Consider the following 15,465-nt stretch of genomic DNA (forward strand, 5'->3'; position numbering starts at 1 on the left):
GGCGGGCGCCTGTAGTCCCAGCTACTTGGGAGGCTGAGGCAGGAGAATCGCTTGAACCCTGGAGGCGGAAATTGCAGTGAGCCCAGATCTCACCACTGCACTCCAGCCTTTTTTAAGAGTGAGACTCCATCTTAAAAAAAAAAAAAGAACTCTTCCTTTGCGTTCACTTGGCTAACTGTTTGGCACAAGAGGCCTAGCTTTTGGCCTATCTTGGCTTTCACCATGCCTTCCTCGCTGAGCTTAATCACTTCTAGCTTTCGATTTAAAATGAGAGACCTGTGACTTATTTCACTTGAACATTTAGAAGCTATTATAGGGTTACTAATTGGCCTAATTTCAACATTGTTGTATCTTAGGGAATAGGGAGGCCCAAGGAGAGGGGGAGAGACGGGGGAACTGTCAGCTGGTGGAGCAGTCAGAACGCACACAGCATTTATCGATGAAGTTCCCTGTTTTTTGTGGGTTTTTATGCTCATGACACCTGCAAACAATTATAATAGTAACATCAAAGATTACTGAGCACAGATCGCTAAAACAGATATAAAGATAATGAAAAAGTTGGAAATATTGCAAGAATTACCAAATGTGAGACAGAGACATGAAGTGAGCCCAGGGTGTTGGAAAAGTGGCACCAATAGACTTGCTAGACGAACAGGGTTGCCACAAACCTTCAATTTGTCAACAATGCAATATCTTTGAAGGACAATAAAGCAAAGTGCTATAAAATGGGCTATAACTACATACAGTTCTGTTATTGTAGGTTCCAGTCCTGAGTATGGGTTATCCTGTAATTCAGGGAAGAAAAGAGACGGTAGAAAGATTAATAAGTGTAACACTAACACATTTTTTAAAGTTTTTTTTTTTTGAGTTTTTGTTTGTTTGTTTGTTTTTTGAGATGGAGTTTCACTCTTGTCACCCAGGCTGGAGTGTGGTGGCAAGATCTGAACTCACCGCAACCTCCACCTCCTGGGTTTAAGTGATTCTCCTGCCTCAGCCTCCTGAGTGGCTGGGATTACAGGCACATGCCACCACGCCCAGCTAATTTTTGTATTTTTAGCAGAGATGAGGTTTCATCATGTTGGCCAGGCTGGTCTCGAACTCCTGACCTCAAGTGATCCACCCGCCTCAGCCTCTCAAAGTGCTAGGATTACAGGAGTGAGCCACGGTGCCCAGCCTAAAAGTTTTTAAGGAACAAAGATTGCTTGACACAATTCTCACAAACATTATTTTTTTGCATATTGCTTTGTCATATTTGTAGATATTTCTATTCTTGAAAAATATATATTTTTACACTCCTTCCTGCATGCTGATATAGTTGAAAATGTTTATTTAATATTATAAATATTTCCCTAAGTTTCTATATAATCTTTATAAGAAATGTAAATATTTCTTCATTTAAAGAAATGACTGCTTCATTCACTGAGTCAGCATGTATAACAGATGACATACCATTTCCTAACTTGTTGCATGTTAAGTTTTTGCCGGCAAAATCATTAGGGTAGAGAGGGTGCCAACGAACACAGTGCTCCAAAGGGGGGTGGTCAGGGTGCCACAGTGCAGGCTGCTGGTGCCCACTGCCAGGGGAGGGCCGGAATATGATGCCCCACACAAGCCACTCACCTGCCTTATCAGAGACCTACCCTGGTTCTATGTACATCAACTCACGCTTCATCCTTTAAAAAAAAAAAAAAAAAACTAATGGAAAGAAAAAAATGTTAAGGATCATGTCATCTGTAGTACTGGATGAATCACATGGTGCCCTCTCAGGGTCCAAGAGCCAGAGCCCACTGGTTGCCAAATGATGAAACTTCTGTTAGGACCTGGGAATAGTATTGCCGTGGCAGGCGTTTCTGAGAGGGGACTGGGGACGGGACTGTGCTGCGGACTGGCCCGGGTCGTGTGAGGACCTCCTGCTCCCCCAGTTCTTTATGTCATAGCTGCAGCCATGTGGCCCTGGCATACCCCGACTGCTGATCAAGGGGGAGTTCGTGAGCCTTCAGTCTGTGATTCTCAAACTCCATGTGGTAGGAGCTTGCTTGGGGAGGGGCGCTGCAAGTATAGATTCTCAGTCCTGGCCCTTGGATGAGTAGGTCTAGGATGGAGCCAGGAGTGAGCATTTTTGACAATTACACCAATTTTCCTCATACAACAGTCAAGCAGATGTGAGACATGCTGCCTTGGGATCTAGCTCAGGGATTTGTAACAAGACTGTTTTCAGGCTGGAAGCGGCTCCTGAGGTTATAGCTGAGTTTCTACCAGTGGACTCTGCCTAGTTCCCAAGACATGGGGATCTGCTTAACTCCCTCTGCCCTCCCAAATCCCAGCTGGGCCCAACTGCCGGCTCAGAGACCTCCATGATACCATCTGCTCGAATGTGGGACACAGCCTTGGCACAGAAGCCGTCATTATTCTGCCGGGCCATTGGGCAGCCCACCGGGTGACAGTCACCCATCTGCCTCCTCTTCTATCTTCTAAGCCCCTCTTCCCACCCCCACCCCACACACTCTGAGTCCTGTGGGGGACCTTCTCACCCCTGCTGGGTGCACTCGCGCTGCCTCCTCCCCGCTGCCCGCTGCCCCGGTGCTTGTCTTACCTCTGCATGCCAATTCCTCCCAGCTGGGCCCATCCTGCCTCTGAGAGAACTGCTCTCCAGAGAGACCCAAAACAGCCAGGCCTGGAGCTGTAGCCAGGGCCCTGTTTGGCAGCTGCTGGGTCTACTTTCGGCTCCTATTTTGTCAGCCTTTCTAAGGAACAGTATTGGGGCCTTCATGGATCACCTCCAAAATTACACCTTTCCAGACCTCCACCATGCTTTTTTTTTTTTTTTTTTTTTGAGACAGAGTCTCACTCTGTCACGTAGACTGAAGTGCTGTGGCATGATCTCGGCTAGCTGCAGCCTCTGCCTCCTGGCTCAAGTGATCCTCCCACTTCAGCCTCCCGAGTAGCTGGGACTACAGGTGCTTCACCACCACATCCAGCAAGTTGCTTTTGTTGTTGTTTTGGTGATGATGTTTCACCATGTTGCCCAGGCTGGTCTCAAACTCCTGGAATCAAGCAACCTGCCTCAGCCTCCCAAAGTCTTGAGATTACAGCTGGAGCTACCATGCCCAGCCTGGGCTATTTTATTTTATTTTATTTATTTTATTTTTTTTAAAGAATCAGGGTCGGCCGGGCGCGGTGGCTCAAGCCTGTAATCCCAGCACTTTGGGAGGCCGAGATGGGCAGATCACGAGGTCAGGAGATCGAGACCATCCTGGCTAACACGGTGAAACCCCGTCTCTACTAAAAAATACAAAAAACTAGCCGGGCGAGGTGGCGGGCGCCTGTAGTCCCAGCTACTCGGGAGGCTGAGGCAGGAGAATGGCGTAAACCCGGGAGGCGGAGCTTGCAATGAGCTGAGATCCAGCCACTGCACTCCAGCCTGGGTGACAGGGTCTCACTCTGTTACCCAGGCTGGAGTGCAGTGATGCAACTATAGCTCACTGAAGTCTCAAACTCCAGGACTCAAGCAATCCTTGCCCCCAGCCTCCTAAGCAGCTAAGACTACAGACGAACCACCAAACCAGCTAATTAAAAAAAATTTTTTTCGGCTGGATGTGGTGGCTCACGCCTATAATCCCAGCACTTTGGGAGGCGAAGAGGTGGGTGGATCACCTGAGGTCAGGACTTCAACACCAGCCTGGCCAACATAGTAAAACGTCGTCTCTACTAAAAATACAGACATTAGCCTGGCGTGGTGGTGTGTGCCTATAGTCCCAGCTCCTCGGGAGGCTGAGGCAGGAGGATCTCTTGAACCTGGGAGACAAAGGTTGCAGTGAGCCAAGATCGTGCCACTGCATTCCAGCCTGGGTGACAGAGCAAGATTCTGTCTCCAAAAAAAGAAAAGAAGAGAAATTTTTTTTTTTAGACAGAGTCTCACTGTGTTGCCCAGGATAGTCTCAAACTCCTGGCCACCCCTGTCTGGGTCTCCTGGTGCTCCTGTTTGTGTTCCTGCCCAGGGTATTAGGATATCTCTGGACTGAAGGCATTCAGGCCACACTACCCAGCAGTCTCTTGCTGTCCTCAGTCATCTACCCTTCAACATTTACAAACAGATGAACACTAGGCTAAATATACAGTTAGTGTTACAGTCAGCAAAGCAAATGAATACCAGCCATTTAATGATGCCTTCTTATCGTTCTGCTATATGGTGTTTAAAAAGCTCTAGTTACAGTGATATATTGCCGGTGACTCAGATACTTATTTGTAAATTAACCCTGACCCCTGATTCATAAACCAATAAAATATGAACTTGCAGTTTATTGTATGTACCCGCAGTAGGCCTATTTCACCACTAGAAGGCAAAGGTGCGGTGTTTCTGCCTTTTTCTTTTTCTGGGTAGCTTAAAGCTAATGTGCCACAGTGAGCAGAGGGGTCCCAGGTTCCTGGAGTCTGAAAGGGCATGGGAGGCAAAGAAATGGGCAGTTATTGTTCAAGGGGTACAACATTTCATCTTCGGATGATGGAAAAGTTCTGGGGATGGATGGTGGTGATGGCCGCACAGCAATGTGAATCTAATTCATGCCACTGAACTGCACACATTAAAATGGTTGCAACGGTAAATTTTACGTATATACATTTTACCAGAATTTTAAAAAATTAAAGCATATATATCGCTGAAAATCTCAGCTCCAGGTTGTTAACATCTTGTCTTTTAAAGCAGCTGTCTGCTCCCTGGTACCCGCCCAAGGAGCCCATTCTCGGGCACAGGGACAGCCCTGCTGTCTGGCTTGGCAAATAGGAGACCTCAGAAAAGGCTAGCTGTCTCCAGCATGTCCTTGAAAGCTCCTAAGAGCCCTCATGTCCCAACCTTCCATTAGAATCACCGTGTGGGTCCCCAGCCTGGATAATCACCATCGTATGCTGCTTTGGCCTGACGCCACCAGCATTGATGGGGAGAAGCAACGCGCCAGCTGGCTCTGCCGCGGCCCCAGTGCTATCGCGCCCAGCAGGGACCTCTCTGTTGCTTGGCGATCCCATTTTTCCCAGCTCAGGTTGAATCAGTAGCTCATTTTTCACTATGACTCTTCCAAAGTTTTCTGCTTTAAACTTTCACTTTTCAATATCCCCATCATGCCCACAGCGAAATATCTCCTTTCCTATTTCTCTAACCTCATCATGTTCTTATCCATCTTGTCTCCATCCACCCTTTTTGCTTTTCTTTGAGCTGATGCCCCAGGGCGACAAGGGCCTTCTACAACCCCCTCCATTCCCTACTTCAACTCAGCATCAGTGATGTTATATATTGGGATTCTGAACATGGTTTGTTTGAAAGTTTCTGTTGCTTAAAAACATTTTTTTTTCATGGTATTGCCTTGAGGCTCAAGTGTCTGTCTCCTGAGGAAGCTGACTCACCAATGCCCCAGTCCCCTTTCCTGCACACACTGATTATGTGATGCTGACATAATCTTTATCCACCAACCTCTTACCTGCAAACATGCTCAGAGGCACACACCCTCAAAAATACTTCCCTTGATCTTTCTAAGGCATTCAGCTTGCCAGCCCAGCTCTCCTCTCCTTATCATCATACTTAATGAAAAAGTGTCCCCACTTTGTGGCTGTGCTCTCAACTCCTTATGCCCTGGCTTCTACCCCATCCCAAACCTTTCTTCTGAGGACCCGTCCCCAACCCAGCTGCCCTATCCAACTGCACTCCCTGCACGCCCCACAGCCGACATTCTCTTTGTCCCAGGCTTCAGGGCGCTGATCTCCTCTGACCCCCATCACCATCACTGGTTTTGCCAACATTTGTTCTCCTTCTAACACCTATATATCATTCTCGAAGTTTCTGCCTTCAGTGTTCTTAGACACTTCTACCTTTTAAGCTGCAGCCTGTTCGGTGAACACCCTGACTGCTCTCCCAAGCTCATACTTCAACTTCAACTACTTGTAGGATATGGTCGCTTGCATTTAACTCACTGCATCCCAAGCCCCTTCCTTCTGGGTTCTGTTCCCATCGTCAGCGTCACTAGTGCTCTGTCTCGCAAGCTTTAAGCCCGGGAAAAGTAAGTTAGTGAATCTGACCGATCCTGTCTCTGCAGTGCTGCTCACACCTGTCTTTTCCTTTCCGTTTAGCTGCTGAAATCCGAGCCCAATCAAACTCTCCTGTGCCTGATTCCTGGCCTCATGTCTTCCCTGTTCTGATTCTGTCTTTATGCCCCTGGCGCTGTGCGTTATTCTAAAGCACAGCCAGGCAGACCATTCACATTGCGGACCCTCCCAACCCCAACCTCCTTCTCCTCCTGCGTCTCTTACTGTGCTCTCTGGCTGGGCTCAGCTGGACCACTCACCTCTGTCCAAGTGCACCGTGGCTCTCCCACCTTTGCTTTTTGGCTTACACTGACTACTCAGCTTGAACTGCCTTCCCCAGGCAGCACCTCTGTCTGACAAAACCCTTCAAGACCCATTGCAAGTGACCCTTCCAGCTGGACACGATCTCTTCCTGCCTTTGGTAGCACTGGTTTCCTACCTTAAATGTCCTGGCTTGTAGCATAGTCCTCTCTGTCCCTCCCCTCCCCACCGAGTTGTAAGCTCCTTGCGGCAACAACCCCATCTTACTCATTTTCGTTATCCTCTTCAGGGTCTTATACAAAGCGGTTGCTCAATAATGCTGACCGGTTTGAATGGAAATAATCTTCACTGTTGATGGGAGGATGAGGTGATGTCTCTGTTCTTGGTGCCTCTCTCTGTTTCCAGCAACAACACCACTTTGGTCAGGTCTTATCTGGTCAGCACAGGTTCCATTTTGTCAGATCTCCTGCCAGAACCATTATGGGTAAAAGGTGGGTGCTGGAGGGGCCCTCTGAATTGCCTTGTTACTCTCTCCCTGGCTCCCCTCTGTGATGTGGCTCTGGGTGGCATTAATGACCTTTGCTGGGCAGGGACTCGCGGTCAGCCCCTCTTGGTCCCCAGTGGGGCTCTTGGATGCTACCAGGAGAGGCTCATGTGTGTATTGAGGATCCTGCCAGCTTGGGCTCCAGGCCACGCCCAGTCCTGCTGTGCAGTGGTGCTGGGGCTCTGGGCAAGGGCTTTCTTATTCTCCCACAGGAACACCTGGTCAGTCACTACAGTGAAGGACACAGAGACGTTAGAGGGTCTTTTAAAAAGCCTTATTATAGGCTGGTCCAAAGGCAGCTAGTTATCTCAGCTGATTGTTCACAGTCAGTCACGGATCGAAGTCTTTGTTGAACTCTTTCCCTCCTTCTCATTACTGTACTTGACCAGTCTAAAAATAATAAAGTGAAATCCTGGTTGGGTGCAGTGGCTCATCCCTGTAATCCCAGGACTTTGGGAAGCTGAAGTGGGAGGATCGCTTGAAGCCAGGAGTTGGAGACCAGCCTGGGCAACATGGCAAGACCCTATCTCTTAAAAAAAAAAAAGAAAGAAAAAACTAGCCAGATGTGGTGGCATGCACCTATAGTCCCAGCTACTTGGGAGGCTGAGGTGGGAGGATCTCCTGAGCCTACGAGTTTTAGGCTGCAGTGAGCTATGATTGCTTCACTGCACTCCAGTCCCAATGACAGAGACCCTGTCTCTTAAAACAATAAATTTTAAAAAGCCTTGTTATAAGGATAACCTAATAAGAGCCTTAAGGAAAATAATGTGTTTTTAAAAACCCTTCAATATAATCTCAGCTTTTTTTTTTTTTTTTTGACTAGAGTCTTACTCTGTCACCCAGGCTGGAGTGCAGCGGCACAGTATTAGCTGACTGCAACCTCCACCTCCCAGGTTCAAGCAGTTCTCCTGCCTCAGCCTCTGGAGTAGCTGGGACTACAGGTGTGCACCACCACGTCCAGCTAATTTTTTTTGTATTTTAGTAGAGACAGGATTTCACCATGTTGGTCAGGCTGGTCTCAAACTCCTGGCCTCAGGTGACCCGCCCACCCCGGCCTCCCAAAGTGCTGGGATTACAGGCATGAGCCACCGCGACTGGCCTTAGCTCTTCTATTCAGCTATTTTCATATTTGCATGTTCCCTTCTAACCTTTGCCCATATGCATCATCTATTTTCAGATAGGTCTAGAAATAGTATAGGATAATATTTTGCTTTCTTCATTGATTATGAAATCACAAACACTCACCCATGACTTTACAGCTTTCATAATAATCCTTAATGGCTATATAATATTGCACAGGTGATAATTTATTCTTTTCATTAGACATTTAGATTGTTTCTAATTTTTTACCTTAGAGGTGACGCATGTAACTTTTATCTTATGTTTTATTACTTCCTTGGGATTACGAAGTCACACGATGAATGTTTTTATGACTCTTGATTCTTATCCCCACATGCTTTTTATAGGGTTGGACTGATTTACAGATAATAGTATTTCAGTGCTCCCATCGTCCACTGTATTGCTAATGCCTATTCAGATTCAACAAATATTTGATTGCTTATTATGTGGAAGTCACTTTCATATTTAAAATGCATTAAAATCTTTTTCTAGAACCCAGCTGGGCGTGGTGGCTTACACCTGTACTCCCAGCACTTTGGGAGGTTAAGGTAGAAGGATCGCTAGAGCCAGGAATTCCAGACCAGCCTAGGCAACATGGTGAGATCCTGTCTCTACAAAAAGTGTTTAAAAATTATCTGGGCTTGGTGGTGCTCTCCTGTAGTCCCAGCTACTCAGGAGGCTGAGGTGGGAGGATTGCTTGAGCCCAGGAGGCTGAGGGTGCAGTGAGCCATGATTGCACCACTGCACTCCAGCCTGAGTGACAGTGTGAGACTCTGTCTCAAACAACCAAACAGAAATAGAACCTTAGGCCAGGCTCAGTGTCTCATGCCTGTAATCCCAGCACTTTGGAAGGCCGAGGCGGGCAGATCACTTGAGGTCAGGAGTTTGAGACCAGTCTGGCCAACCTGGTGAAATCCCACCTCTACTAAAAATACAAAGATTATCCAGGCATGGTGGCAGGCACCTTAATTCCAGCTACTTGGGAGGTTGAGGCAGGAGCATTGCTGGAACCTGAGAGGCAGAGCTTGCAGTGAGCCGAGATCACACCATTGCACTCCAGCCGGGGTGACAAGAGCAAGACTCTGCCTCAAAAAAAAACCAAAAAAAAAAAAAAAAAAAAACCCAAAAAAAAAACCCCACAAAAAAACCTTAGACTGTCAGAACTGAAGGACATCTGCTCATTTTACAAATAAAGTGAGATCCAGATAAGTTATGTACTTTATTCATTGTTTGAAAACCATAGCACATATATAGTAAACGTACATTTCTGGACCTTGAGCCTCGCACTTGCTACCATGCCCAGCTGTTGCAGTTTTGGTGTTTGATTATATTCTGTAATATGTGCAGTTAAGAATGACAGCACATGTTTGTCTTCTGGCCAGCACCCCTCTGAGAGTCTCCTCCATGGCATATGTTTGGGCGGTACAGGTGGAATTGCTCTGGATCTTTTTTTTTTCTGAGACGGATTCTCGCTCTTATTGCCCAGGCTGGAGTACAATGGCGAGATCTCGGCTCACTGCAGCCTCCACCTGCTGGGTTCAAGCGATTCTCCTGCCCCAGCCTCCCAAGTAGCTGGGATTACAGGTGTGTGCCACCATGCCTGGAAAATTTTTGTATTTTTAGTAGAGACGGGGTTTCACCATGTTGGCCAGGCTGGTCTTGAACTCCTGGCTTCAGATGATCCGCCTGTCTCAGCCTCCCAGAGTGCTGGGATTCCAGGTATGAGCCACTGTGCCTGGCCTGCTCTGGATCTTTAAGACCCCACAGTTAAGCCAAGAGCTCTGTTAAATAATGAACGACTTGGCCAGGCCAATGAACAACTTGGCCATGGTTCACGCCTGTAATCCCAGCACTTTGGGAGGCCGAGGCGGGTGGATCACCTGAGGTCAGGAGTTTGAGACCAGCCTGACCAACATGGCGAAAACACATCTCTACTAAAAATAGAAAAATTAGCTGGGCGTGGTGGTGGGTACTTGTAATCCCAGCTATTGGGGAGGCTGGGGCAGGAGAATCGCTTGAACCCAGGAGGTGGAGGTTGCAGTGAGCCAAGATCCCGCCATTGCACTCCAGCCTAGGCAACAAGAGACAGACTCCATCTCAAAAAAAAAAAAGGAAAGACTTAATGGTACTGCCTTCTAAAAGGGGCCATTGCTGTTCCTCCTTGATGTAGTCCCTACGAACTGGCCTCAATGCTGTCTGTCCCCTATGCCTTTTCTTATGTCTCTGCCTTCTCTTGTGATGCCAGGAATGCCCTTTCTCTACCTCTCCGTGTGCTAACCCTCTCTGATCCTTAAGCACTAGCTCTACCAAGAAGGCTTTTTTTTTCTTTTATTTTTTTCTTTTTAAACAGGGTCTCACTCTGTTGCCCAGTTTGGAGTGCAGCGTATAATCACGGCTCACTGCAGCCTCAGCTTCCCAAGCTCAGGTGATCCTCCCACCTCAGCCTCCCTAGTAGCTGGGACTACGGGCATGTGCCACCATGCTTGGCTAATTTTTGTACTCTTTATAGAGACAGGGTTTCGCCATGTTGTCCAGGCTGGTCTCAAACTCCTGGCTCAAGCAGTCCACCTACCTCGGCCTCCCAAAGTGCTGGGATTCCAGGCGTGAGCCACTGCACCCACCCAAGAAGTCTTTTTCAGTCTTCCTGTGTATTGGTTATCTATTGCTGTCTAACAAAACCATCCTGAAACTTTTTACCTCACTGACAAGGATCTATAATGATTTATAATTTGATATGATTCTGTTGATTGGCTGAATGTACCTGGAAACAGTCATTCAGCATAGGGTAACCCCATCTAGTGGTCCAAGATATCTATCTAGCAGTTGTTGCTGGCTGCCACCAGGGATACCTCGGTTCTCCTAAATGTGGCCTCTCCTCCACCAGTGGACCAGACTGGCTTACTTACAGGGCAGTCTCAGGGCAATGTTCCAAGAGGACAAGACCCACTGTGCAAGTGCTTACAAGCCTCTGGTTGTGTGATATGTGCCATTCTCCCTCAGCCAAAGTGAATCACAAGGCCAAAGTCATATCCACGGAAGAGGGTTATTCATGATTCATTGGACCATTACTCGAACAATCAACTACACCTCTCCCTGGGTCACAAATGGCTCACATCCCTCCCGCATGCTAAACACACTCACTGTTTCCAGATCGCTTGAAGTCTCATCCAGTCATGGCCCCAGGTTCAAAGTGTAGGGTCTCATGATCTGTGCCAGGCCCAGGTGTGGCCCTGGTGCTCAGATGCAGTTCCTCAGATGGCTTCTCTTGATCTAAATAGACAAAGCCTGGGTGATAGAGTGAGAGCCTGTCTCAGAAAAAAAAAAAAAAGACTACCGGCTGGGTGTGGTGGTTCATGCATGTAATCCCAGCACTTCGGGAGGCTGAGGCATATGGATCACAAGGTCAGGAGATCAAGACCATCCTGGCCAACATGGTAAAACTCAGTCTCTACTAAAAATACAAAAAGTAGCTGGGTGTGGTGGCGTGTGCCTGTAATCCCAGCTACTTGTGAGGCTGAAGCAGGAGAATCGCTTGAACCCCGGGGAGCGGAGATTGCAGAGAGCTGAGATGGAGATTGCAGTGAGCTGAGATGGTGCCACCGCATTCCAGCCTGGTGACAGAGAGAGAGTGCATCTCAGAAAAAAAAAAAAGACAAAGTATCCCCTCCTTCATGCACCCAACACACAATGGTGAGACAGGCATGGGACAACCTCAGTAAATACTCAACATTCACAACCAGGAGAAATGGGGGTGCATAGGAATTCTGCAAAACTGAAATGAACAGGACTCATTGTCAAGGCCTTCCGCCTTGGAGCTAAGGACTGCTCCTGCAGGACCGCCCTATTAGCTCCTGGGAAATGATTTCTTAGTCCATTGTTGTCTTTGGCCCTTAGCTTTGCCCTCTGGGCTTTTGCCTCCATCTTCTGAGATGTACTTCCTTTTCTATAAGAATTGGCTTGTGTTGGTAGCAGCTTTCTCAACCTGCTCTCTTTTGCCCTTAGAAAATTTGGGACCCAGATGTCTTTTTCATTTTGAACTGTCTCTGTCCCACAACTCCCTTAACACTTTGTCAGCTTTTTACCTATGAGAAAATAGTCCACTCAGCCAAGCATGGTGGCTCACGCCTGTAACCCCAACGTTTTGGGAGACTGCAGTGGTCGGATAACTTGAGGTCAGGGGTTCAAGACCAGCCTGGCCAACATGGTGAAACCCCTGTCTCTACTAAAAAAAAAAATACAAAAGTAGCCAGGTGTGGTGGTGGGTGCCCGTAATCACAGCTGCGCTGGAGGTGAGGCAGGAGAATTGCGTGAACCTGGGAGGCAGAAGTTGCAGTGAGCCAAGATAGTGCCACTGCACTCCAGCCTGGGCGATGGAGTGAGACTCTGTCCCAATAAATAAATAAATAAATAAATAAATAAATAAATAAGTGAATAAAAGTAGAAAAGAAAAAAATAGTCCACCCAATTAGACAAAAGCCATAGCCACGATTATTTTAGAGCTGGTCCTCCCTCTACTTCGGGCAGCATATCAGAGAGCTGTGGGACAATGACTTTAAGATTCTCAGAACCCCTTTTTCTAGCTGACAGGGTTATTTGGCACCATCTTAAATCTCTTTGAGGTCTTAAAGAGTCTTACAGCCTCAAACTTAATTTGATCTTTACCCTAAAGCCATGTCTTTGCAACTTTACCCTAAAGCCATGTCTTTGAAATGGTCTATGAAAGTATGAAGCCAAGTGAGTGAGGCAGGAGATCAACACTTGATGTGTGGAAGAGGGCAAGCGCATCCTAGAGGTGAACAAGAAGAAGGGATGAAGCGGGTGGGGACATAAGCAAGGCAACAGAGGAAACAGAATGCCTGGAAAAGTCTTGGCAGACTAAATCGAACTGCACCCGGTGGGTATCTGGGAACCTGAAATAGCCTGTCTACATGAAGTTGCTTTCTTTTTCTTTTCTTTTTTTTTTTTTTTAAAGCGGCCAGGCCTCTCTCTGTCACCCAGGCCAGAGTGCAGGGGTATGATCACAGCTCACTGCAGCCTCGAGCTCCTAGCTTCAGGCAATCCTCCTGCCTCAGCCTCCTGAGTAGCTGGGACTATAGGTGCATGCCACCACACCTGGCTAATTTTTGTGTTTTTTGTAGTGATGGAGTCTCACTATATTGTCCAGGCTGGTTTCAAACTCCTGGGCTCAAAGGATCCTCCCCTGGTTGGCCTCCCAAAGTGTTGGGATTCCAGGCGTGAGCCACCGCGCCTGGCCTGAAGTTTCTTTCTGGAGAGTTCCTCCCATTATAGTGAAGTAATTCTGCTTTCTAAGCAGCCGAAGAGCTAGTGTTATATAAGGGAGCCATAAAGGAAATGGGGCGGCTGTCCCAAAAGGAGCCCAGAATGATGTAGTGTCAGAAAGTCAGCCCGAAGCTGCAGGACATGAGTCTCCTTGTGTGCCGACTGGGCATCTGGACAGCAACTGGTGGTACTTTTTCATTTTGCAATCTGGGCTTTTTGATCCTGCATATTTGGAAAAGACAGGAATATTTCAATGGAAGAAAATGGAGGAGCTTTTCTAGACACACAGTGGCTCTGATGCATATTGGACCTTTCCTATGACATGCAATGAAGCCACGGAGGCCCCTGAGTAGACCTAGGGAAGCACTCCTTTCCCCAGGAACTGGCCTCGTGGAGTTTGCCTTAAAAAGGTAATGATTTGCGTGCGGTGGCTCCCGCCTGTAATCCCAGCACTTTGGGAGGCCGAGGTGGGCGGATCACTTGAGGCCAGGAGTTCGAGACCAGCTGGGCCAACATGGTGAACCCTCATCTTTACTAAAAATACACAAATTAGCTGAGCATGGTGGCGCCTGCCTGTAATCCCAGCTGCTCAGGAGGCTGAGGCAGGAGGTTGCAGTGAGTGAAGATTGCGCCTCTGCACTCAAGCTTGGGTGACAGAGCGAGACTCTGTCTCAAAAATAAATAAATAAATAAATATTAAAAATAAAGCAGCCTCCCCTCCCCTCCCTCCCCTACCACCATGCAGGGGCAGCCTGGACGTATTTCAGACCTTGTGCACTGAGCCGGCGGAATGGTCTTTACTTCTATCCCTGCTTGTCTCCAGCGTCCTTTGCCCTCTTCCTATAGCCAGAACCCCTTCAAATAATTAACTGTAACAAATGGAGATGCTCAGTGCTTCTCTACTCCAGCTGCACATTATACCACTTGGAGTCACTTAAAAAAAATTCAGGCCAGGCACAGTGGCTCATACCTGTGATCCTAGTGCTTTGGGAGGCTGAGGCCAGAGGATTTCTTGAGCCTAAGAGTTTCAGGCTGCAATGAGCTATGGTTGTGCCACTGCACTCCAAAGCCTGGCGACAGAGCAAGACTGTCTCTTAAAAAAAAAAAAAAAAAAAATTAGTTCATCTAGATGAACTGTGGGGCCCACATGTATTTTCTCAAAAGCACATCAGGCGATAGGTATGTGAGAACACCTTGAAAGACCCTTGAGCCAGTTTAGAAAGTTTTGTCTACATAGCATTTGTTGACATTTTCAGGTGTCTGACAACACTACATAAACAAATAGCCTTTGGTAAACTAACAAAACCTGTAATACACTCTTCCTTGGATACTCTGGCCTCTGGATTGCCTTCTTGGTGTAATTCTTGGAGATCTTTTGGGGTGCCATCTAACCTCTGGCCTCATGAGCTTTGCACGGTATGGCAGAATGATAGCTACTCATACCTGTGATCCTAGCACCCAGAAAATACTATGATAGAAGTCTCACTGGCTATCCAGTCCAGTCCAAACTTCAGCTTGACACCTAAGGATGGTTTTATTGAAAAACACAACTGCTGTTCACGAGATAAATCTTAGAAAGTTTTGTCTCGAAAGGTTTTCCATGCAATTTGTAACAGGCTGTCATAATCCACAGGATAATACAGAGAGTGAAGACCAACACCACCGTCCAGCACTTCCTCTCTTCCCAGCCCTCCGAATCCCACCCAGAGACCCACGAGCTGGTCTTCTGTGCCATCTTCATTCCACATTTGGACAAGACGGAGGACTCATGCGTCAGCCTCTGGGGGTAAGGATTTCCACATTATCATCTGCCATGCAAAATAGCAGTTCCTATTCATTTCTTCCAAATGTGCCTCTGTCAACCACTGATGGCGCGCTACCCCGTACTGCTGGTACTGTGAGATTCAGCACCATTGTCTGTGTTCTGACTGTGCGCACCTTTGGCATGTCACGGTCAAGCTCTCACCTTCCCCTAAAGGATGGAATTTGGTTTTTGTTTACCTCCTGTGAAGGACCCGCTTTCTGCTAATCATTTTAATTACTCTCTCCTGGAGCCCTTCCAGTCCTGTCACGCCATCTGTAAATGGCTGAGAACAGAACGACACACATTATGGTGTCAATTTATAATAATTTGATACAAAGATGCGATCATGATGTTTTGTTTTTAGTACTGCTATCTGCATGTTCTTGGT

Source organism: Mandrillus leucophaeus, unplaced genomic scaffold, assembly GCF_000951045.1.
Source record: "Mandrillus leucophaeus isolate KB7577 unplaced genomic scaffold, Mleu.le_1.0 Scaffold13, whole genome shotgun sequence".
Classification (NCBI taxonomy): Eukaryota; Metazoa; Chordata; class Mammalia; order Primates; family Cercopithecidae; genus Mandrillus; species Mandrillus leucophaeus.